The sequence below is a fragment of the Podarcis erhardii genome, assembly GCF_964252035.2.
Source record: "Podarcis erhardii genome assembly, chromosome: 4".
Lineage (NCBI taxonomy): Eukaryota > Metazoa > Chordata > Lepidosauria > Squamata > Lacertidae > Podarcis > Podarcis erhardii.
The window spans coordinates 8,528,917-8,553,600 of NC_138508.1; the positions used below are offsets into that span (position 1 = coordinate 8,528,917).

At 45.9% G+C, this 24,684-nt stretch overlaps 1 protein-coding gene across 1 annotated transcript in view; it reads right to left on the reverse strand.

The window, feature by feature from the left end:
• ARHGEF17 (Rho guanine nucleotide exchange factor 17) overlaps positions 1 to 24,684 on the reverse strand; it is a 175,155-nt gene that overhangs the window by 143,996 nt on the left and 6,475 nt on the right. The window lies entirely within an intron of this gene.

Here is a 24,684-nt window from a genome sequence, read left to right on the forward strand (position 1 = left end):
CCTGGAAAAGACCCTGATGTTGGGAAAGATGGAGGGCACAAGGAGAAGGGGACGACAGAGGACGAGATGGTGGGACAGTGTTCTGAAGCTACCAGCATGAGTTTGACCAAACTGCGGGAGGTAGTGGAAGACAGGAGGGCCTGGCGTGCTCTGGTCCATGGGGTGACGAAGAGTCGGTCACGACTAAACGACTAAACAACAACAACAAACAATCAATCAGGACTCCCGTAAAAAGAGTACTTATAGTAAAACATTGGAAGAGTGGCCAAATCCCCATCAGATCAGAATGTTTACTAAAATTGGTAGAATATGCTGAACTAGATACCGTCTCTCGGAAAAGATTAAAGATATGCAAAAACAGGAGTTCGTTGATAACTGGAAACCTCGAAAGAGTTACTTAAAAAATAAGCATTGCAATCTGAATTCGGTAGCAGCTTTGGAATAAGCTCTGTAAACAAAGGCTAAATGGGTTGAAATAAATATATATACATAGATGCATATCAATATTTTATTATGATTTTGCTGATAAATTTAGCCAATAGGTTTACTAGAGTGAAAAGATGTTGAGAAGGACAGGAAGTCAAATATATGAAGATATGTATACTTCTTTGTTGGAATTTTTATTTTGATGAGTTTGATTTACAGACTATAAAATATATTTGATGCATGGATGTAACTACGGTTAATAAAGCATTTAAAAAATAAAAAAAAGTTCAGGCCTGGAGCAAGCCAATCAGGGAACAGAGTTACAGAGGCCCGATTAACAACGCTACCCAACATGCCCTCAGCCCATGTGCAGTGAAGATGGTCAAGAGCCTTAAGGTGAATACAGTGGTACCTCAGGTTAAGTACTTAATTCGTTCCGAGGTCCGTTCTTAACCTGAAACTGTTCTTAACCTGAAGCACCACTTTAGCTAATGGGGCCTCCTGCTGCCGCTGCGCCGCTGGAGCACGATTTCTGTTCTTAACCTGAAGCACTATTTCTGGGTTAGCGGAGTGTGTAACCTGAAGCGTATGTAACCTGAAGCATATGTAACCCGAGGTACCACTGTACTGGGGAAACAAATCTGCATAAGTCTACCTATCATCGTTCTTTTTGATCTGTAAATGAAGAGCTCTGTGTAGTCCAGAAGTTTGCATGCTCCTGGGAGAACGGTAATTCGCCCCTCGACAGTGGAATCCTATTCATGCTGCTTCAGAAGAACGTCCCACTGTGCCTGGTGGGGGGTGGTCTGCCCCAACCATGTATGCCATGGGTAGGCAAACTAAGGCCTGGGGGCCAGATCCGGCCCAATCGCCTTCTAAATCCAGCCCGCGGACAGTCCAGGAATCAGCGTGTTTTTACATGAGTAGAATGTGTGCTTTTATTTAAAATGCATCTCTGGGTTATTTGTTGAGCCTGCCTGGTGTTTTTACATGAGTAGAATGTGTGCTTTTACGTATTTACAATGCACCTCTGGGTTAATTGTTGGGCATAGGAATTCGTTCATTTCCACCACCACCCCCCCCAAAAAAAATATGATCCAGACCCCCACAAGGTCTGAGGGACAGTCGACCGGCCCCCTGCCAAAAAAGTTTGCTGACCCCTGATGTATGCCAACGGGCAAGGGGGTGGCTGTTCAGATGAAGGAGTGAATGGTTAAAGAGAGCATGAACTGGCTGGGGAAGAGCGAGGCTTCAGCTAGCCAGCCTGAGGCTGTCGCCTGCAGCTTGAGCCTCACTGGGAAACGAGAAGAGAGGCCAGGAGGCCGAAGGGTCATCGGAGAGGGCATCACTACTGTAAGCAAAATACAGGAAAGGATATATTTATGCTTCCTCCCCACGGCCCTCCTTCCCCCTCCACGCTGATGGGAGGAACAAAAAGGAGACGAGCGCTTTTGCAAAACGGCGCACACGTCTCAAAGAAGGCCTAGTTTCTGCGGCAGCTTTGCAAAAAGATAAAATAAAATAAATAGGCAAGCAGTCTAGAATTAAAAAAAAAAACCAACTGCACCAACATCTGTGACTCAGATTGTGCCAACTACAGTAAGTTATGCACTCCTCAAGTTGCATAAAAAGCACTGGTTGCCACACCGCAGAACACACAGCAAGCCAAAATTGTATTTTATGGAACCAATTCATTTAGAGTTTCAGATGTCAAGTTTCTAAGGGGCTGAGATGGGTGGCAAAAGCCATGAGATGCTCATAGGTGGTGATATTGTCTCCATAAGAATTATGGGGAACAGTGCGTTTGTTTTTTGCAAGAAGCCAAATTAATTTGGAAGAACCTGACCCAGAGAAATAGGGATGGTGGAGGGTTTGGGAAATGATGGGCAGGCAGGTAGGGTCTCTGGGGAAGGTTGCAATGGATGTGTTCCAATAGATTCCGGGTCACCAAGCCAAAACCAAGATCTGCAAGACATGACTCTGGTCCTCCCAGTTGGGTAAGCAAGGAAGAATGGGCGGGTGAAGAACCTGAGGAAGATGGAGGAATAGAGAGCCAGAGGCAGTGGCCAAATCACCTGAGTGGCTGGCTCTTTTGATTGACAGCACACCTGGATTTCTCAGCATCCTTCCTGGCAGCAGTCAGAAAAAACAGACAAGATGCTCAAAGACGGGCAAACAGAGGCCTCTGTACTAACTGAGACCACCCTTTGATTCAGTACGGTGTTTTTGGCTGGCCAAATCCGCCTGTCACTCACCTGGTGTCCTGTGAACTCAGGTAGAGCCTGGGACAGGTAGAAAGGTAAAGGACCTCTGGACGGTTAAGTCCAGTCAAAGGCGACTATGGGGTTGCAGGACTCATCTCGCTTTCAGGCCGAGGGAGCTGGCATTTATCCACAGACAGCTTTCTGGGTCATGTGGCCAGCAGGACTAAACCACTTCTGGTGCAACAGGACACTGTGATGGAAACCAGAGCACACGGAAACGCCATTTACCTTCCTGCCACAGTGGTACCTATTTATCTACTTGCACTGGTGTGCTTTCGAACTGCTAGATTGGCAGGAGCAGGGACAGAGCAACGGGAGCTCACTCCGTCGCAGGGATTCGAACCGCCAACCCTCCAATCGGCAAGCCCAAGAGGCTCAGTGGTTTAGACAACAGCGCCACCCGCGTCCCTTGGGACAGGTAGAGCCGTAATGGCACAGGAATTAGTGGGAGCCTTGATGGGTACTCCCAGTTCTTCCTTTCCATTTGGGGGATGCTAAAATCTGGAGCTGATGAATGGGTGTATCTACTTCAGAAATTAAGAGGAGCCTGCTGAATCAGGCCAATGGCCCATGCAGTGCAGGATCCTGTTCTCACAGTGACCAACCAGATGGCTGTGAGAAACCTGCAAGCAGGATTCGAGCGTAAGAGCAACTCTCCTCTCTTCAAAGTGTTGGTGCTGACCTTTAAAGCCCTAAACGGCCTCGGTCCAGTATACCTGAAGGAGCATCTCCACCTCCATCATTCAGCCCAGATACTGAGGTCCAGCTCCAAGGGCCTTCTGGCAGTTCCCTCCCTGCGAGACGCCAAGTTACAGGGAACCAGGCAGAGGGCCTTCTCGGTGGTGGCACCTGCCCTGTGGAACACCCTCCCACCAGATGTCAAAGAGATAAACAATTACCAAACTTTTAGATGACATCTGAAGGCAGACCTGTTTAGGGAAGCTTTTAATGTTTGATGCATTACTATATTTTAATATTGTGCTGGAAGCCGCCCAGAGTGGCTGGGGAAACCCAGCCAGATGGGCGGGGTATAAATAATAAATTCTTATATTCTTATGGTTCCTGGCAACTGCAAACATGTATGCAGAGTGTGGCAAAGGATAGAAAGATGATCCCTGGATGGTCTCCCTGCAACTTGACTCCCTAAAAACAAACTGTGATTGCCCTTTTCCTCACTCCTTCAGCACTGAATAAAGAGCAAGGAAGACTCTGGCCTGCAACTCTGGAGCGCTGCTGCCAGTCAGTGCTGGGCTAAGTGGTCCGATTCAGTACAATGCAGCTTCATCTGCTCCTATCCTGCTGTTAACTGGAGGCAGGCATGCCTGGTGCCGTCCCATCCGGTTCTTCCAAGCCGCTTAGTGCGGCAATAATTCAAGGGCTCTGCGTTCCCACCCGAAGCCTTCTGAAATCTCAACATCCCGCAGTGCCCTGCCCTGATATATAATAAATCAAGGGGGGGGGGGATAAAATGCTCTTTTAAGTTGTGTTATGGCTGTGGCACAAAGAGGCCGAAAGGCAGGAGAGATATTCCGAGATACGACTAGAAAACTTTGCCCTTAAAAGGGAAAAAATTGCACCCGTTATTCTGGGTTTTTTCTTCCCCTCGCTGGTCGGGGCAGCCCAGAGGTTCGCGCGAGGTAAGGCCTCGTCTCAGATCCGCTGCCCGCACTCAGCCCTGCCCAGAGAGATTAAGCGTCTCCTCAACGCAGCCAAGTGGACTGAGGAACGTGGGCACACGACAGCTTTCCTCCCTCTCTCCCAATGCGAGAACTCGCAGGCGTCCGAGGAAGCTGAACGCTGGAAGATCTGGAAGAGGCAAAAGGATATAACTCAACTGGTAGAGAATGAGACCCTTAATCTCAAGGTTGTGGGTTCGAGCCCCATGTTGGGCAAAAGATTCCTGCATTGCGGCAGGTTGGACTAGATGCCTCTGGTGGTCCCTTGCAACAATTCTGTGATTTCAAGGAAGGACTTCATGCAGAGTTAATCTGTAGAATTTGCTTCCACAAGAGACAGTGATGGCCACCTGGACGGCTTTAAAAAGAGACCAGGCAACTCCATGGGGGGATAATAATAATAATAATAATAATAATAATAATAATAATAATTTTATTTATATCCCGCCCTCCCCAGTCAAAGCCAGGCTCAGAGCACAAAACAACAATAAAAGAATACAACATTCTAAAATCAATTCATTATACAATCAGTTCAAATCAAATTGATGGCAACCATTGGGCTAGAGTTCTTTGAAGAATTACCAAAGGAGGGGGTCAGCCTGTGCCTTGGCCAAAGGCCTGGTGGAACAGCTCCGTCTTGCAGGCCCTGCGGAAAGATGTCAAGTCCCGCAGGGCCCTAGTCTCTTGTGACAGAGCGTTCCACCAGATCGGGGCCACGGCCGAAAAAGCCCTGGCTCTGGTTGAGGCCAGCCTAACCTCCCTGTAGCCCGGGACCTCCAAGATGTTTTTGTTTGAGGACCGTAAGTTCCTCCGTGGGACATAGCAGGAGAGGCGGTCCCGTAGGTACGAGGGTCCTAGGCCTTATAGGGCTTTAAAGGTTAAAACCAGCACCTTAAACCTGATCCTGTACTCCACTGGGAGCCAGTGCAGCTGGTATAGCACCGGGTGAATGTGATCTTGCAGCGAGGACCCCGTAAGGAGTCTCGCCGCGGCATTCTGCACCCGCTGGAGTTTCTGGGTCAGTCTCAAGGGCAGCCCCACGTAGAGCGAGTTACAATAATCCAGTCTGGAGGTGCCCGTCGCGTGGATCACAGTGGCTAGGTCAGGGCGAGAGAGGTAAGGAGCCAACTGCTTAGCCTGGCGGAGATGAAAAAATGCCGCCTTTGTTATAGCAGCAATCTGCGCCTCCATGGAAAGGGAGGTGTCGAAGATTACACGGATGGTGCTGGCACCACTGGCTACTAGCAGCAATGGGTACGCTCCCCCTCCTGTGGCAGAGAGTTCCATAGCTCACCCGTGTGCGGCTTGGAGAAGGACTTTCTTTTTTCTATCTCAAATCTTCCAGCACTTCGCTTCATCAGGTGTCCATGAGCTCGAGAGGCAATGCCAGATTTGTACAATCGCAGAACCGTAGGGTCATCCAGTCCAACCTCTGCAATGCAGGAATCAACACAGCACGCCTCTCAATGCCATTGCATTGCACTGGACATTGCATTGAAACGGAATTGAATTTGTTAAATTGTATGAAAGTCAATATGTATGGAAGTGAGAGCTGGACCATAAAGAAGGCTGATCGCCAAAGAATGGATGCTTTTGAATTCTGGTGCTGGAGGAGACTCTTGAGAGTCCCATGGACTGCAAGAAGATCAAACCTCTCCATTCTGAAGGAAATCAGCCCTGAGTGCTCACTGGAAGGACAGATCCTGAAGCTGAGGCACCAAGATTTTGGCCACCTCATGAGAAAAGACCCTGATGTTGGGAAAGATGGAGGGCACAAGGAGAAGGGGACGACAGAGGACGAAATGGTGGGACAGTGTTCTCGAAGCTACCAGCATGAGTTTGACCAAACTGTGGGAGGCAGTGGAAGACAGGAGGGCCTGGCGTGCTCTGGTCCAGGGGGTCACGAAGACTCGGACATGACTAAACAACAACAACATGAAAGTCAATAAAAATTGATGGGGAGAAAAAGAACGCCATATCCCTCTCACCTGCAAGTTTTTAACTGGAGATGTCCAGGGCTTAACTGGGGAACTTCAGAACGAATCCCATGGGCTCTGCCACTGAGCTAGGCTCCAAATGTTTTCACCTGCGTCCGTTATTTTGTGGCCTGGAGATGTTTTGGAGGGGACGGCAAGCAAAAACCAACTCATGTTATGTCCCGCAGAGGACCCTAAGTTCCACGAATAATAATAGCTTAAAGGTCCTGGACCCTAAAGAATCCAGACTATCCTCCACCCGGGCCAGGGCCTTTTCAGTGATTGCTCTGACCTGGTGGAATGCTCTGCCCCACAAGACCAGGGCCCTGCAGGATTTAACCTCCTTCCGTCGGGCCTGTAAGACAGAGCTATTCTGCCTGGCCTTCAATTTGAATTAGCCTGATCCTCTATTCCCTTTTGGGACGCGGGTGGCGCTGTGGGTTAAACCACAGAGCCTAGGGCTTGCCGATCGGAAGGTCGGCAGTTCGAATCCCCGCGACGGGTTGAGCTCCCATTGCTAGGTACTGCTCTGGCAGGAAGGAAAACGGCGTTTCCGTGCGCTGCTCTGGTTCGCCAGAAGCGGCTTAGTCCTGCTGGCCACATGACCCAGAAGCTGTACACCGGCTCCCTCGGCCAATAAAGCGAGATGAGTGCCGCAACCCCAGAGTCGGCCACGACTGGACCTAATGGTCAGGGGTCCCTTTACCTTTTACTATCCCCTTTTCACGTTGCTTTTCTATGAAGATACCCTTCTAGGACCCCACATTTAAACTCTTCCCTGGTCTCCTTGCTGGCCCTAGTAAGACCAACTTGGCCAGCTAGCCCTGGTGATCATTTGATGTTTACTGACTGGGGTTCCCCCACCAAAATGAATTTTTTAATTTTATTGACATTGATGCTGCATTTATGTTGTATTTTATGCTTTTTTTAAGTCGCATTTTAATCAATGTTTTATATTTGCTGTTAGCCGCCCTGAGCCCGGTTTTTAAACCGCGAAGGGCGGGGTATAAATAAAAATTCATTATTATTATTTATTATTAACTCTGCTGCCGGCCACCTCCTTTTACCCCACAAAAGGTGAGCAGAGCAGCTATTAACAATTCCATTTCTGGGTTGTTGGCAACATTGCCCCACTAGGAAACAATGAGCCTCATCATCACATCCGTGGAACACATCTGGAGTTACAAAGGAATGAAGAAGAGATTCAGCAGCTGGCGCTAAACCTGGTGCGAATATCAGAATATAGCCTCCCCTGCTAATTTACGATCATGAGACCAAACTGAAAAATACAGAGCTTGTATCTAAATATATGCACTAATCAGCCTTCAAATAGACACAGCCATGTGCCTGCCTTAGATTATGAGCTTGCAAGGCAAGCAATATGCCTGTTTAATTGCTCCAAGTCAGCATTCCCCAACCTGGTGCCCTCCAGATGTTTAAGCCTATAAATAGGGCCAGTGCAGAGTTGCAGATGGATGGGGTAACAGTTGTGGTCCAAAACTTGTAGAGGGCTCCTGGTTGTGGCAAGGAGCCTGCTGTGGACATTAGGGACCATTTTGAAAGCGCACTTCCGATCAACAGTCAGACTTTAAAACTGTACAGTGGTATCTTGGTTCTCAAACGTAATCCGCTCCAGACGTCCGTTCTGAAACCAAAGCGTTCTGAAACCAAGGCATGCTTTCCCATAGAAAGTAATCAAAAATGGATTAATCCATTCCAGATTTTTAAAAACAACCCCTAAAACAGCAATTTAACATGAATTTAACTATCTAACGAGACCGTTGATCCATAAAATGAAAGAAATAATGTACTGCAGTCACACAATCAATCAGTACCTGAACTGGGTTCCACACTGTCACAAAAACAAAACAAAAAGAGCCGCAGAAACAAAAACGCAAAATAAATAGCAAAAACAGACAGACCTCAGCGTAACACTCAAAACGGAAGCATGGCACTCAAATCGGAAGCGTAACACTCAAAACGGAGCACATTCGGCTTCCGGAAAAAGTTCGCACACTGGAACACTTACTTCCGGGTTTGCAGTGTTTGCGTTCCAAGTTGTTTGAGTACCAAGGCGTTTGAGAACCAAGGTACCACTGTATTAGAGGTTGTCTTCCTGGCTGCGTCCCGTGACATGGAGAAAGTAATCTCTTTTTAGCAAATGGCTAATTTCTAATGCAGAAAGGTTGGAAATCAAATTGAAAGCAATTATGTGGACTTTGGTTGCTTTTTATGCGATACTATTTTTTGTGTGTGCTTGTGCTTTTTGCAAGTGCAGGTTTTAAAAAATCGTTCCTAAGGCGATATTTTCCCATATGCAAAGATCACAGCGGGGTTTGAAGTGTAAGAAAAGAGCAGGATATATTAAGAAACATGTTAGAGAGGATGAAATTAGATGAGACGGAACCTTAAAATGTAACTGTATGCAATTTGAGTTATAAGCATCCATGTTGGGTGAGAGGGAAGTTTTGCTGAACTCGAATATAATTGTTGAGTAACAAATGTAACTTGCTATATAGAGGGGAAAGTATAAAATAGGATTGCAAAAAAAAAACACAACCTATTGTGTTTTAAATGGCTGTGACCCACCCTGGGACCTGAGGGTGAAAGACGGGGTAATTAATTGAAATAAAGGCAATAATATTGATATCTAATCTGAGGCAGGAATTCAGGGTATTGACCTACAAGGGGAAACTCAGCATGGAAGACTTGATTGTCTGTGTGGATCATGAATAATGAGGAATCTGCTGACGGTGCAAAATCTATGAGGAAAGTCGCTTCCATCTATATCTGGAAACGGACACAGAAAGGAAGATGGAATGAGGAAGTCACATCAAAGGCTCTCCTACGCATCCCTGAGAAAATCACGGGGAGGAATTTCGACTTCTCGAGGGTCCATTTCCCATACTAATAAGTAACCGTGAGGCGAGACCAGAAAGGGATTTTGGGTCACGGTCCCTCCAAAATATCTTGTTTTGGGGGGACAAAGATGATGGTGCCAGCTCCTCCATGGAGCTGTTGAACTGTGAGGACAGATGAGGATGCTAAACGGACCTTGAATAACCCATTTCTTGGAACAGGAGTTGTGCCGGTTTAGAAAAACACCTCCTGGGGAATTCTGGGAACTGTAGCCAAATGGGCCATTCTCTGGCCAAAGAGCAGATTAAAAGCAGAACCATCATATTTTTCGCTCCATAAGACGCACTTTTTTCTTCCTAAAAAGTAAGGGGAAATGTCTGTGCGTCTTCTGGAGTGAATGCGTGGTCCCTGGAGCCGAATTGCCCAGGGGCGAAAAGTAGATCATGCTTTTTTTTTTCCTTTTTTTTTTGAAAGAGGGAAGTGGGTGTTGAAACAAAGCCGCTGATCGTTTGCTGTTTGCTGGAGAGAAAGATAAAGGACGCTAGCAATAAAGGAGGCTGCCTGGGAGGGGGGAGGTAAAAGCCCATGGATCCTCAGGATTTTTACATTGGGTCTCCCCAAATTCACCATCAGATCACATAGCATGTCCATGGCTACAGCCTGCACCAAAAAAATCACGCATCCACTGTTGCCTGGGGCTGCAATGGTGCAAAAACGTGGTTACAAAGCATGGATCCACATGGATCCTCAGGATTTTTGCCTTGGGCTACCCCAAACTCACCATCAGATCACATGTCTGTGGCCACAACATGAACCACAAAAATCATACATCCACTGTTTCGTTCAGAATATTTTTTTTTTCTTGTTTTACTCCTCTAAAAACTAGGTGCGTCTTATGGAGAGAAAATTACGGTATTTGCTCTTTAGCCACTGCGCCAGGCTTCAGCTGAGGGTAGTTGAAGGACATAAAAAGAGTGTGTTCCCCAGCTTTGAGGATTACAACAGAATCAAGGAGTCACAGAATTGCAAGGGTCCCGAGGATCATCTAGTCCAGCGTTTCCCAACCTTGGGTCTCCAGCTGTTTTTGGACTACAACTCCCATCATCCCTAGCTAGCAAGACCAGTGGTAAGGGATGATGGGAACTGTAGTCCAAAAACAGCTGGAGACCCAAGGTTGGGAAACACTGATTCTAGTCCAACCCGCTGCAATTCAGGAAGCTGAAGCGTCCATGACTGATGGCCGTCCAACCTCTGCTAAAATACCTCCAAGGAAGGAGTCTCTGTCACTTTGCATCCCACAGTCAAACAGCGCCTACTGTCAGAAAGTTCATCCTGATGTTTGGTCACAATCACCTTTCTTGCAACTTGAAGCCATGGGTTCGAGTCCTACCCTCCAGAGCAGGAGAAAACAAGATGCTACCTCTTCTGTGTGGCAGCCCTCGAGATACTGGAATATCCTATCTCATCTCATCTCATCTCATCTCAAAATAAAAAAAATTCCTTCCAGTAGCACCTTGGAGACCAACTAAGTTGGTTATTGCTATGAGCACTTCTTCGGAATCGATTGTGACAGCAGTCACGAAATTAAAAGACACCTACTTCTTGGGAGAAAAGCAATGACAAACCTAGACAGCATCTTAAAAAGCAGAGACATCCGTGGGTCCGTATAGTTAAAGCTCTGGTTTTCCCAATAGTGATGTATGGAAGTGAGAGCTGGACCATCAAGAAGGCTGATTGCCGAAGAATGGATGCTTTTGAATTCTGGTCCTGGAGGAGACTCTTGAGAGTCCCATGGACTGCAAGAAGATCAAACCTCTCCATTCTGAAGGGAATCAGCCCTGAGTGCTCACAGGAAGGACAGATCATGAAGCTGAAACTTTGGCCACCTCAGGAGAAGAGAAGACTCCCTGGAAAAGACCCTGATGTTGGGGAAGATGGAGGGCACAAGGAGAAGGGGACGACAGAGGACGAGGTGGTTGGACAGTGTTCTCGAAGCTACCAGCATGAGTTTGACCAAACTGCGGGAGGCAGTGGAAGACAGGAGTGCCTGGCGTGCTCTGGTCCAGGGGGTCACGAAGAGTCGGACACGACTAAACGACTAAACAACCACAAAGGTGTTACTGGAAGGAATTTTTTTATTTTGTTTCGACTACGGCAGACCAACCCGGCTACCTACCTGTAACTAGAACTATCTCCTCTCAGTCTCCTCTTTTCCAAAACATCTCCAGCTCCTTCAACCGTTCCTCATAAGGCTTCGTTTCCAGATCCTGGATCATCTTGCTTGCCCTCCTCTGCACACCTTCCAGCTTGTCAACATCCTTCTTAAATTGTGGCGCCCAGAACTGGACACAGGACTCCAGGTGTGGTCTGACCAAGGCAGAAGAGAGCAGGACTATGACTCCCCCTATTGTACAGTCATACCTCGGGTTACAACCGCTTCAGGTTGCATTTTCTCGGGTTACTTCCGGGTTTCAGCGGTTTCAGCGGTCGCGCATGCGCAGGAGCACTTAAGCACGCTTTGCACATGCGCAGAAGACCAAATCGCAACCTGTGCATGCAGCCCGAGCGTCCACTGTAATTGAAAGCGTAAACTGCTTAACTAATATTTGCCAACATTTAATGATACAGTTTACTAAGGGATGACTGAATATTGCTTTATTTTATATAACTTGTTTATTGTGACTCTTTTTTGGTATTGGTTCAGGTTGTTAGATTACGTGGTTGTTTCTCCAGCTTGTGAAGCACCGTATACAAACTTAAAAGTGAAATGAAATGAAATTGATATAGAGACTAGACTTCTGTTGATGCAGCCTAGAATATCATTAGCTTCGTTTTTTTGCTGTTGCAAAAAACGGAAAGGGGGTGGTTTCACAGACTTGACGACCTTCTGGCTTAATCCCAGTTTCTGAAGCACTTTGAAAGAGCTATATAATGTTGTGGGATTGCAATCGCAGGAAGAGCCAGCGGCGGAGTCATTAATAATATTTTTAAAAAAACAACAAACCAGTGTGGAAAGCACAAAGCAATCCAGGAAATCCGTCTGTTGAAATCTATCAAGGAGGCACAGGAAATATTTCATTGTGAAAAGAGAGAGAGAGAGAAAATGATTAAAAATATATCTAAACATCATTTAAACATGGGATAGTGCAGCAGGTAGAGGCACGAGGCTCTGAATCTCTGGGCTGTGGGTTCGAGTCTCACGTTGAGAAAAATATTCCTGCATTGCAGGGGGTCGGACTAGATGACCCTCGGCTCCCTTCCAGCTCTGCAAGTCTAGCATGCTAACAGCCTAGTACAGATGCAGACTGGGAAAGATTTTGACTTTAAAAGCTTGTTTTGGTGCCAAAAAGAGCCGGTGTGGTTTGGTGGTCAGAGCTGTGGGACGAGGACCTGACCCAGGGTTTCTGGGCAGCGAAATGGGTCTATATGTTGCAGATGCATGCCAAAAGGCAGTGCTGTCTAGTGGTTGGAGCACTGGTCTGCAAGTCCTATCTTCAAATCCCCGCTCGGCCATGAAGCTCACTGGGCAGCCTCGGGGCAGTTGCTGTCTCGCAGCCTAGCCTCCCTCACAAGGTTGTTGTTGTGAGTGTTGTTGTGAGATTGAGGGTGCAAACCTGGGCTATAAATACAAGCACATATTGCTCTGGTCTCTGAGCTGGGCTCAACCTCCTGGGATACAGCACTTCCACAAAACCCTAATAATAATAACCACAACACAGTGGTACCTTGGTTCTCAAACTTGATCCGTTCCGGAAGTCTGTTCCAAAACCAAAGTGTTCCAAAACCAAGGCGCGCTTTCCCATGGAAAGTAATGCAAAACGGATTGATCTGTCCCAGACTTTTAAAAACAACCCCTAAAACAGCAATTTAACATGAATTTTACTATCTAGTGAGACCGTTGATCCATAAAATGAAAGCAATAAAGAATGTACTGCAGTCACACAATCAATCAATCAATCAATCAATCAATAGCTGAACTGGGTTCCACACATTCGTAAAAACAGAGAGCCGCAAAAACAAAAACGCAAAATAAATAGTAAAAACAGACAGACCTCAGCTTAACACTCAAAAAGGAAGCGTGGCACTCAAAACGGAGAATGTTTGCCTTCCAAAAAAAGTTCGCAAACCAGAACACTTCCTTCCGGTTTTGCAGTGTTTGGGTTCCAAGCTGTTTGAGTACCAAGGCGTTTGAGAACCAAGGTACCACTGTACCAGCAAGGCCAAGATGTCGGTCTTGTCATCTGGCCATCCCAGGACCTCCAAACACACTGCCTACCCTTGCGTCCCAGAGACGTCACTTCAGTGCCGCAAACACAGCGATTTGACCTCACCCTCGGAGGCACACTCCATTGCCTCTCGAAACAGACGGATGCCAACAACAGCAGCAACAACAACACCACAACCTCCAGGACTGCCTCTCCCCATATGAATCAGCCTGGGCCCCTGCAGTCTCCATCAGAGGCCCTTCTCCGTGTGCCCCACCCAAGGGGCAGAGAGAAGCCGCACAAGAACAGGGCCTTTTCAATGGTGGCTCCCCATCTTGTGGAATGCTCTCCCCAGGGAGACAAACCAAGCACCATCATGGCCAGCCTTAAGATGGCAGGCAAAGTTCTTTCTTTTCACTCAGGCCTTTGGTAATTAAGCTGCCTTCTAAACCGGGGTTCAACTTTTAATGGGACGGGCAGGACTCATCCTAATATTTTTGGGTGAGTGCTTTATACATGCTGCAATCTCAAGAGCGGTTTAACAATCAATCCCTCTTGCCTGGGAACTCTGCGGAATGGTACCTCTGCGGGGGTCTTTGGGGGTCTTCAAACAACTCTGACCTGCCTTAACAAACTACATCTCCCAGAATTCTTGGGGGGGGGAGGAAGGCATGTCTGTTTAAAGCAGTATCACAGTGAAAGGAAGAACGTGATGCAGAAATCTTTCGCCCAGTGTGGGGCTCAAACTCAGCACCCCAAGATTAAAGAGTCTCCCCCAACTAAAGAATCATGGCAAGAAAAATTGACAGACTATGCAGAACTGGCAAAAGTGACATATAAGCTACGGGACAAAGATAACTGTGACTTTAACAATGAATGGGAACCCTTTACAAAGTACAGTGGTACCTCGGGTTACAGACGCTTCAGGTTACAGACGCTTCAGGTTACAGACTCCGCTAACCCAGAAATAGTGCTTCAGCTTAAGAACTTTGCTTCAGGATGAGAACAGAAATCGTGCTCCGGCGGCCCGGCGGCCCCATTAGCTAAAGTAGTGCTTCAGGTTAAGAACAGTTTCAGGTTAAGAACGGACCTCCAGAACGAATTAAGTACTTAACCCGAGGTACCACTGTATCTGAAGACGCAACAAAGCGAACTGGACTCCTTGGCAGGTTTTGAATAAACATTCACAAACCTTTCATTGATAATTATTATAATAATTATTATAATAATTATTATAATAATTATTTTAATAATCAGCTAAATAGTTTGAGGATCTATACAACTGTGTAACATGCAGAAAACAGCAGTCTCAGAGAAGCCAAAGACTGGAACTGAGGGAAGTCAGGGGGTTGGGGGTGGGTGGGTTTTGTGGGGGGAGGAAAAATGGGGGGGACGACAAGGATGATATGTTTTGGGATAACATGTCTTCTTTTAATTTTGAATAAAAAAACTAAAAAAAAATATTTAATTACAAAAAAGAGATTAAAGAGTCTCATGCTCTTAAATGTACGGTCCGTGAATGTGGCCAGTCCACCAACCGTGCCCAAATCCCATTTTTCAGCCTCCACGTCATCGCAACAACAACAAAAATCACAATGTGCAGCTAAGAAACTGCGAGTGAACTCCACGTCCCACTGAGCGGGCAGTCAAGCTGTGCTGAATTAAATGCCAATATACTTTTAGAAAGGATAATAACCCCCTTGGTGGAAGAAGGATAATGGTTCCCCCCCCCCCCCGGCAGGCACCCCGCAGAGATCAGATGGCTCCTTCTCCCTTTCTCTGTGCCAAGAGGCGAAACCAGCCTCTGGCGTACTTTAAATCACAGAGATACGGGCCGAAGGACAGACAGGGGTTTCACATGCAAACAAACCTCTCTGCCCCAAGTGAGGGAGGAAAGCAAGAGGCAAGCATGAGAAAACACAGTATTGTCCCATTCTAGATACCTATACAGTGGTATAATAATAATAATAATAATAATAATAATAATAATAATAATAATAATAATAATAATTTATTTATACCCCGCCCATCTGGCTGCGTCCCCCCAGCCACTCTGGGCGGCTTCCAACAAAACACTAAAATACAATAACCTATCAAACATTAAAAGCTTCCCTAGTACATTGGTTCTCAAACTTAATCCGTTCCAGAAGTCCGTTTCAAAACCAAAGCGTTCCAAAATCAAGGCGCACTTTCACATAAAAAGTAATGCAAAATGGATTACAGTGGTACTTCAGGTTACATACACTTCAGCTTACATACGCTTCAGGTTACAGACTCCGCTAACCCAAAAATATTATCTCGGGTTAAGGACTTTGCTTCAGGATGAGAACAGAAATCGTGCTCCGGTGGCGCAGCGGCAGCAGGAGGCCCCATTAGCTAAAGTGGTGCTTCAGGTTAAGAACGGACCTCCGGAATGAATTAAGTACTTAACCCGAGGTACCACTGTAATCCGTTGCAGACTTTTAAGAACAACCCCTAAAACAGCAACTTTTTTTTTTTATTTTTTTTTTTATAATAATTTTTATTGATTTTACAACATAAACAAAAAACAAACAAACATAATGCGACTTCCCCAAACCTCCCCTTCACTGCATCCAAATTTCAAAATTTTTAGCAATTCTTCATCCCATTTTTATATTTAATTCTCTTTAAAAAGAGTTTCTACTTTATAAATTTCGATTTATAGCTGTAATTCTTTGTGTCCAATCCCCTGACATCTTAACATTCCGAAATTTTACAACAATTTTTAAGATAGATTTTAAATTTTTTCCAGTCCTCCTCCACTGTCTCTTTCCTCTGGTCACGGATTCTGCCGGTCATCTCTGCCAGTCCCATAAATTCAGTCACCTTGGTCTGCCATTCTTCCAGAGTAGGTAATTCTTTAGTCTTCCAATACTTCGCCAAAAGGATTCTTGCTGCGGTTGTTGCATACATAAAAAAGGTCCTATCTTTCTTTGGTACCAATTGGCCGACCATGCCCAGGAGAAAAGCCTCCGGTTTCTTTACAAATGTCCACTTAAGGATTTTCTTAATTTCATTATAGATCATTTCCCAGTAGGCCTTAATCTTTGGGCAGGTCCACCAAAGGTGATAAAAGGTTCCTTCACATTCATTACACTTCCAGCAATTGTTATTGGGCAAATGATATATCTTTGCAAGCTTGACTGGGGTCATGTACCACCTATAGATCATTTTCATTATGTTCTCTTTCAGGGCACTACATGCCGTAAATTTAATACCTGTGGTCCATAACTGCTCCCAGTCAGCAAACATAATATCATGACCAATATCTTGTGCCCACTTAATCATGGCTGATTTAACCGTTTCATCTTGTGTATTCCATTTTAGCAGCAGATTATACATTCTAGACAAATTCTTAGTATTGGGTTCTAGCAATTCTGTTTCTAACTTTGACCTCTCCTTCTGAAATCCTAGTTTTCTATCCTGCTTAAAAGTTTCATTAATCTGGTAGTAATGTAACCAATCTCGGACTTTAGGTTTCAATTTCTCAAAACTCTGTAGTTTCAACTTTTCACCATCATATTCTATAATTTCACAATATTTTGGCCAGTCTGTATCCATGTTCAATCTTTTTACCGCCTTAGCTTCCATTGGTGACAGCCACCTGGGGGTTTTACTTTCAAACAAATCTTTATATCGATTCCATACATTATACAATGCTTTCCTAATAATATGATTTTTAAAATTTCTGTGTACCTTTACCTTGTCATACCATAAATATGCATGCCAACCAAAACTATTATCATAACCTTCCAAGTCCAGAATGTCTGTATTCTCAAGAAGTAGCCATGGTTTCAGCCAGCAAAAAGCTGCTGCTTCATAATAAAGTTTTAAGTCCGGCAGGGCAAAGCCCCCTCTATCCTTTGCATCAGTCAAAATCTTGAATTTAATTCTGGGTTTTTTGCCCTGCCAGACAAATTTAGATATATCTTTCTGCCACTTCTTGAAACAGTCCATCTTATCTAAAATTTGCAATGTCTGGAACAAAAACAACAATCTCGGCAATACATTCATCTTAATTACAGCAATTCGGCCTAACAAGGAAAGTCTCAATCTTGACCATATATCGAAATCTTTCTTCACTTCAGCCCAGCATTTCTCATAGTTATCTTTAAATAAGTTCACATTCTTAGATGTTAAATTCATAAAACAGCAACTTAACATGGATTTTACTATCTAACGAGACCACTGATCCATAAAATGAAAGCAATAATCAATGTACTGCAGTCACACAATCAATCAATCAATCAATCAGTAGCCAAACTGGGTTCCACACAGTCACAAAAACAAAAAGCACTACAAAAACGCAAAATAAATAGCAAAAACAGACCGACCTCAGCGTAACACTCAAAACAAGTGTGGCACTCAAAATGGAGTACTTTCAGCTTCCGAAAAAAGTTCGCAAACCGGAACACTTACTTCCGGGTTTGCAGTGCTTGGGTTCCAAGTTGTTTGAGTACCAAGGCGTTTGAGAACCAAGGTGCCACTGTATTTTTTAAAAGCTGGATACCCACAAAAGTGTCAAAGAACCCGCATCGATCCCTTTGCTACAGCCAGATTTTCAAAATCCACCTTAACATTTATATCCCCTGCAGATTTGTCTTCCCCCTCCTCACTGTCAGATTTTTAAAAACGCTTGAGTCGGAAAAAGTAAAAAAAAAAAAAAAAAAAGAGTTTTGAGACCAGAGGCCCTGAGTTTGCTAAGGGTTCCCCAACACCCCTTTGATTGAAAAATTGGTTCTCTGCGATAAATCAGAGCTTCCCAGAGTTTCTGAGCTCTGAGGTGCAGTAGCTACTGTACTTTAAAATAAAAATGCCCCTGTGCTGCAGTTTCTTGTTTGTTTGTTGATTTATTTCACTGCAGACAAAACCCGAGCCTGTTTTTAACAGCAACCTGACACAGAAATGTAGCACGTGGCAATTTTTCCCCACTCTGGTCTTGTATGTGCAAACTTTCTTTTGCTGCAGTGATATGTCTGGTGCAGCACATACGAAGGGTCCAGTCTATATCCAAATATTTGTGACAGCAAAAAACACAGAAAGTTGCCTTCTGGCAAGCAAGCTAAATGTCTATGTAGCCCTGTGTTGTCTAAAAGATGTTGGATGTAGGAATGCGGGTGGCACTGTGGTCTAAACCACTGAGCCTCTTGGGTTGGCCGATCAGAAGGTTGGCGGTTCAAATTCCCGCAAGAGGGTGAGCTCCTGCTGCTCTGACCCAGCTCCTGCCAACCTAGCAGTTCAAAAGCACACCAGTGCAAGTAGATAAATAGGTAACACTGTGGCGGGAAGGTAAACGGTGTTTCAGTGCGTTCTAGTTTCCGTCACAGTGTCCCATTGTACCAGAAGCGGTTTAGTCCTGCTGGCCACATGAGTCGGAAAGCTGTCTGTGGACAAACACTGGCTCCCTTGGCCAGAAAGCGAGATGAGCACCACAACCCCAGAGTCGCCTTTGACTGGACTTAACTGTCAGGGGTCCTTTACCTTTACCTTTAAAGCCCTCAGGGATGCGGGTGGCCTGTGGTCTAAACCACGGAGCCTCTTGGGCTGGCCGATCAGAAGGTCGGCGGTTTGAATCCCTGTGACGGAGTGAGCTCCTGTTGCCCTGTCCCAGCTCCTGCCAACCTAGCAGTTCAAAAGCACACCAGTGCAAGTAGATAAAGAGGTACCACTCTGGCGGGAAGCTAAACGGCGTTTCTGTGAGCTCTGGTTTCCGTCACAGTGTCCCGTTGCGCCAGAAGCGGTTTAGTCCTGCTGGGCACATGACCCGGAAAGCTGTCTGTGGACAAACGCCGGCTCCCTCGGCCTGAAAGCAAGATGAGCGCCGCAACCCCAGAGTCGCCTTTGACTAGACTTAACCGTCCTGGGTTCCTTTACCTTTACCTGTTGAATCTGTCCATTTCAGTTTCCCTCCTCCTCATTTTTTTTCAATCTTAACTTGAGGGTCCGCACATCTCCACATCACTTTGCGGGGGTTTCTTTTAAAAGTTCTCATGAAAACTCATCAGCATCGTAGTGCAATTTTATCTTAACAGACACATTTTTGGGGGGTTGGTCAAAGAAATGTAGAGTTGGAAGGGGCCCCGACAATTATCTGGTCCAACCCCCTGCAATGCAGAAATATGCAACTGTCCCATACGGGCTTCAAACCTGCAACCTTGGCGTTATCAGCACCACGATCTCTAACCAACTGAGCTGCATATGCAAAGCAAATCCCCTCCAATAAGAATGCACTTTCTCCATGCCCTTTTTACCAGCACGTGCATTTTTAGTCACATTCCCTCCAAGCGAATGCATTTTTTCGCTTGGCTGGAAAAATACATTGCAAAACATGGAGAAATGTGTGTTTTGAAAGATGTTTGTGCTTTGGTTCACCTAAAGGTAAAGGTAAAGGGACCCCTGACCATTAGGTCCAGTCGTGGCCAACTCTGGGGTTGTGGCGCTCATCTCGTTCTATAGGCAGAGGGAGGCGGCGTACAGCTTCCGGGTCATGTGGCCAGCATGACTAAGCCGCATACGGAAACGCCGCTTACCTTCCCGCCGGAGCGGTACCTATTTATCTACTTGCACTTTGACGTGCTTTTGAACTGCTAGGTGGGCAGGAGCAGGGACCAAGCAACGGGAGCTCACCCCGTTGCTGGGATTCGAACTGCCAACCTTCTGATCGGCAAGTCCTAGGCTCCGTGGTTTAACCCACAGCGCCACCCGCGTCCCACTGTTGGTTCACCTACTATTTCGCAAAGCGTGGACTGGGCAGGTTTGCCTTTCAATGCGAGCTGCATTTAACTTCGCCCTTGTCCATAACCTGAATTAGATGGGCCCCAGGATGGATGCAACATCAGGTCCATTTTTTTACAGTCTTTTTTATACCTCCGTAGGCAGATATAAAACTTTAGGGGTGAAACACTAGTTGCCTTCCACCCTGGGGCAGAAGACTTCCAGAAGAGAGATGGAGGGAGGTCTCTGATGGGTGACTACTGTGACTTCCTACATGCAGTCACAAAGAAATCTAGGTTATCCAAGCTGATTGCAAACTTGCAAAATTACAACCAAACAGGGCATAAAACATGCAAATTCTACAGATGAACTCTGCAAGAAGTCCTTCCTTAGAATCATAGAGCTGGAAGGAACATAGAAGGGTCATCTCATTCAAGCCCTTGCAATGCAGGAATCTTTTGCCCAGCACGGGATTCGAACCCGCAAACCTGCGATTAAGCGTCTCATGCTCTACCAGCGGGGCTATATGTACGTGTATATGCATATATAGAAGCCTTACGTTGAATACGTGTGAACTTTATCTTAAATCCCCGTTTATTTTCACATTCCTCTGCGTTGTCGCAAGCCTGCTTTCGAAAAAGAAACCGTTCCTCTCTGCCGCACAAAAACAAAATACGAACCCGAGAAGCATTGCATTCCTTCCCACAAAAAGATACCCATATGCAGGAATGTCGAGATATTAAAGAGGTTTTTTTTTTCTTTTTTAGCATATAATAATAATAATAAACCCTCTGTTCGCTTTTGCATGACAATGGGCAGAACATCAGAAATAACAGCAAATGAAAAAATAAAAGTAATCAAATAAAATAGAGAGAAGGCCGCCTAAACCCCCTACAGAGGAGTTGAAAACTCTCCTTTTTTTTCATCCAATGTTCTAGGCACAAAATCGGCTACAGCCAGCCAACGGATTAACACTTTGCGGAGACCTTATATAGCAGTCCAGGGAACTATTGTTGGCAGCGTTCACACATGACAGCACCGAGTCCAGCACCACGTGGCTCCCCTCTCTTTGGGCGCAAGCAAACTCCTGGGCCTTCCTGGCTGATGCGCAGAGAGCACAGCCAAGCTGGCAAAACTGTCCTGCGACTGGGCTGGAGGTGGGAGAAACTCAGTGGCTGAATGAATGTGTTTTCCCCCTGCAATTGCGGGAGAAACTTCACGCATTCAAAACCAGCACGTCGGAGGAAAAAGCCAGCCTGCAACTCTAAGCACAAGGAGATCACAAAATCAAAGAACTGCAGGGCTGGAAGGGACTCTGAGCATCATCCAGGAATATCCAAGAATATGCAGCTAGCTGCCCCACATGGGATCGAACCTGCAACCTTTTGTTCTTTAGTGCAGAAGAGCGTTCAAATCACAACGTTTCTCTTCCCAGATTCAGCTACAGGCACATAGAAAGCCGTCTTGTAATAATAATAATTACAGTAAAAACATAATAGGGTGGGGGGAAACCAATTTAAAATACAGGTTAAAATGCAATTTAAAATGCAGCCTCGTTTTAAAAGTAGCCGATAGATCAAGACCAGAAGGGGAGGGGAACATAAGGGTCAGACTGAGTCTAAACCAAAGGGCAGGGGGAACAGTCTTACAGGCCCTGAGGGAAAATGTCAAGTCCCGCAGGGCCCTGGTCTCTTGTGACGGAGCGTTCCACCACATCGGGGCCAGTACTGAAAAGGCCCTGGCCCTAGTTGAGACCAATCTAACCACCTTGAGACTTAGGACCTCCAAAATGTTGTCATTTGTGGAACTTACTGAATAATATGCTTTGACCATCCAAAGCAGTATTGTCAGCACTGGCCAGCAGAGGCTCTCCAGGGCTTCAGGCCCGTGTTCAAAATCCCCCAGGTGGCAGGAGCATTTGGCGAATGGCATGGGTCCACTTGCGAACACGGGGAGATCTCTGGGCGCCAGGTTGGCCAACTGACATCTCCACCTGGCTGGCCCCCTCCAACTTTCTTAAGCAGGTCAGCAGAAGAGCTTACATACTGCCTTTATATCTCAGCTTTTTCTCCAAGGAGTACATGGTTCACACACACACACCCCCGGTTAATCCCTACGACAACCCTGCGAGTGAGCTTCATGACTTGAGTGAGGATTTGAACCCGGACCCACTACACAATCCTGGCTCCCTAGAGTCCCTCCACTAGGGGGCAGCTCTATAAATTAAGTCAGTAAATAAACATGGGGCAAGCCCAACATCCCTGAGAGAAGGCCCTGAAATATTTCCCAAGAAGCTTGCATTTGTTTTATCCTGGATTGTTTTAGTTGCTGTTCTGATGTGTTGCAAACCACTTCTGTTTTTTTCTCTTTAAAATATAAAGTGGTATGGAAATGAAATTAACAACAACACCAACATCCCACTGCAGGGGAGGAAATGTCACCAAGATACCATGGTGACCTTAACCTAGGTTGAAGGCACCATGTGGCAATTCACTTATATAGCCATACCTCAGGTTACAGGCGCGTCGGATTCATAGAATCATAGAGTTGGAAGAGACCACAAGGGCCATCGAGTCCAACCCCCTGCCAAGCAGGAAACACCATCAGAGCACTCCTGACATATGGTTGTCAAGCCTCTGCTTAAAGACCTCCAAAGAAGGAGACTCCACCACACTCCTTGGCAGCAAATTCCACTGTCAAACAGCTCTTACTGTCAGGAAGTTCTTCCTAATGTTTAGGTGGAATCTTCTTTCTTGTAGTTTGGATCCATTGCTCCGTGTCCGCTTCTCTGGAGCAGCAGAAAACAACCTTTCTCCCTCCTCTATGTGACATCCTTTTATATATTTGAACATGGCTATCATATCACCCCTTAACCTGCGATTTCAGGTTGCACACTGCGCCGAATCCGGAAGTACTGGAACGGGTTACTTCCGGGTTTTGGCCCTTGCGCATGCGCAGAAGGGCTAAATAACGCTTTGCGCATGCGCAAAAGACCAAATCATGACCCGCACATACGCAGACCTCGGGTTAAGAACTAAATTCGTTCTGGAGGTCTGTTCTTAACCTGAAACTGTTCTTAACCTGAGGTGCCACTTTAGCTAATGGGGCCTCCCGCTGCCGCCGCGCAATTTCTGTTCTTATCCTGAAGCAAAGTTCTTAACCCAAAGTACGATTTCTGGCTTAGCAGAGTCTGTAACCTGAAGCGCCTGTAACCTGAAGCGCCTGTAACCCGAGCTACCACTGTATCTGAATTTCTAACATTGATTCCCAGTCCTTCCCTGGGAAACTGAACCCGCAGCCTCCTGCATGCAAGGCAGATGATGTACCACGGAGCGATGCCTCTTCCACAAAGGCAGGAATGATATAAGGCAAGGAAGAGAACGGTTCTCTGGACCAATGAGCTCATGTGCAAGCTGGAGACAAGTGTCCTGGTCACACAGACACCACAAGTTAGCAAAAAAACACAAGTCAGGCTGTCCTACTGGGCGCACAGTTTCAACGCTTCGCTGGGCACTGGGTTTCCCAGAAGGAAAGCTAAACTCTTTGGCTAGAGCTGGGCCTGTGCTTCCTCTAGGAACCTCTTATCCCGACATCAAACCTCTCAAGATCTTCACTACCACAAGCTCTAAGCATGTCAACCAAACCCAGAGGAATAAATTGCTTACTCCTCAACCAGGAATTTTGGGAGACGGTGGGCTGCAGCCTTACACCATAAAACACTGATATTGGTGCAGCCGTCTTGGGTCCACTTGTGCATGAGCGCTAGGAATGATTTTATAAGTCTTTGTTCCTCAGTTTGATCCTTTTACACTAAGGTTACCAGATGTCCCCGTTTCCGGGGGACAGTCCCCAGATTTACAAATCAGCCCCCTGACAAAATCCATCTATTTAGGAGGAAGTTGAAAAGCGTCCCCAGATTCATTGAAAAAAATCTGGTAACCTTATTTTACATGGCTTTTTACGTATTGTGGCATTTTATGCACTGTGACTTGGCGTTATTTTTTGTTTATCATAGTTTGGTAATCATTGCAATAGTTAAGAGTGGATTTCTGTAATTATTTGCTGGCATTTTGTTAATTTTATTGTGCGCTGTTATATTCAAACAGATGAATGCCACTTGATGTTAAGTCATTCATTCTAAAGTTATGTTTCACTACGACTTTTTGTACAGGATCCGATCGTTACAAGGGGCGTGAGTACAAATTAAAAGCAAAATGGAAAACGAAATAACACCCGGACAGCAGCACAGACACACCAGATCGCAGATGCCCATCGTATTTCCACACAACAGCTTCCTCTCCAGAACCAACCGTCTTGCAAGGAGGCCTGGATCCTTCCCCAAAACGTTCCACTGACAACCAATTCCGTGGTGCCAATCATCTCCATCGGGATATCAGTTTCCAGCACGGCAGGCTGCATTTACAGCTGCACCAAAGTTCAGCCACGCTCAAAAGCAGGTGGGGACTCCCAAACCCAAGCCACTCAAGATCTAACAACTCCATCTGCAAAGGTGGAATCCTCCCGCCAAAGAGCTTTTAGCCCC